The sequence below is a fragment of the Propithecus coquereli genome, unplaced genomic scaffold (genome assembly GCF_000956105.1).
Source record: "Propithecus coquereli isolate 6110/MARCELLA unplaced genomic scaffold, Pcoq_1.0 Scaffold9, whole genome shotgun sequence".
In the NCBI taxonomy this organism is placed as follows: domain Eukaryota; kingdom Metazoa; phylum Chordata; class Mammalia; order Primates; family Indriidae; genus Propithecus; species Propithecus coquereli.
Window position 1 is genome coordinate 6,396,547 of NW_012155284.1, and position 1,382 is coordinate 6,397,928.

The following is a 1,382-nucleotide window of genomic DNA, read 5'->3' on the forward strand; positions in this document are numbered from 1 at the left end:
AAATATATTTTCTCGTTAACTTACCATACACACAAATTGGACTTCCTTTTGGAAAATTAAAACTGATACATATTAATAACTCAAAGGGGCTATTCTTTTTTTTTGTTGCAGTTTTTATGATTTTATTTAAATATGAATAAAATATGCACATGAGCAGCTTATTCATTTTGTTGGCTGCGCAGCCTTGTGTTGGGATTGGTGACTCCGATGGCCAGTTGGGCCGCTCTTTCCACTGATGGCTTTGCGGTTCTTAGAGGGAACACTGTGAGCGGTCTCAGCACGGTAAGACTTGTTGCATGTACATCAGCAGCACTTCCAGCTCCTTGTAGTTGTGAACCAGGAACTTTTGGGAGCCACTGGGCAGCCTGTGCTTTGTTTTCTTGTTGCTCCGGTAACCAGTGTTGGTATCAAGATCTGGCCCTTGAATCTTCTCCAAACCCTGTTGTCACTACCTCTGGGTTTCCACCAGTTTCACTTAATGTTGACATATGGGTCTGACTGGTGCCGAATAAACTTCTTGGTCCTCTTTTTGATGATCTTGGGCTTCACAAGGAGTTTCAGGGTGGCCGTGATGCCAAGTAGGAGATGGCTGCCATGGCCACAGGCAGCGCCCAGGAAGAGAGAGTGGAAGGTGGTGTGCACGGGCTGATGGGAAGTAACCTCTCAAAGGGGCACCTTTTACAACACATCTTTAAAGCATGTTTTGCTCAGGTTGTCTGAAGAGAAAACTTAGGAACCCAAATCAATTAAATTGTTGGCAGAGATGCAATTCACTCTTGCCCATCATGATTTATGACCCTACAGGAGACATTCGAGTGCTATTTCTCCTCATCCCCCACCCCCTTCCCCTTTGTTTCAAAATGTCAGGCAGCTACCCAGAGTTAAATTTCACCTCTGCTCTCTGGAAAGGCTGACTACTTGGGTCATTAATCTTGGCCCAGAAATAAGCTCCTGGCTGCTACCAACTGTGGAAATGATTGGTCTTGGTGCATCCTGGAGAATGGTTTTCTAGGGCTATGGCGCCAGAAAAATCAAATGCAGAGCGACTGAGTCTGGGACTAATGCAGCAGTTTTTCATTCAGTATCACCTTCTCTGGATGCTACTTACAAGAAATGATCTAATAACTCAGGGAGCCTCACGCACAGGCAGATTGATGATCTGGCAGAAGCAGATGTAAAGCCAGCTTTGACTGAATGCTAGTTCCCAACCCCTGCGGATTCACACGTGGCCTCCCTCTCTCCTCACAACCACACCCACCCAATTAGAGCACACCCACTCTAATTACAGTTTTGCAAAGGATAGGAAGACTTCAGTACCAACTGCAGGCTCCACGGGGGACATAGGTGGTACAGATTCCAGGCATGCAGCAGATTTCTAGAAT

General features: G+C 45.9%; 1 protein-coding gene and 1 pseudogene across 1 annotated transcript in view; both read right to left on the reverse strand.

Moving 5' to 3' along the window:
- SV2C (synaptic vesicle glycoprotein 2C) overlaps positions 1-1,382 on the reverse strand; it is a 238,607-nt gene that overhangs the window by 54,641 nt on the left and 182,584 nt on the right. The gene's annotated exons all lie outside the window — the stretch shown is intronic.
- LOC105826483 overlaps positions 159-1,382 on the reverse strand; it is a 2,408-nt pseudogene continuing 1,184 nt past the window's right edge.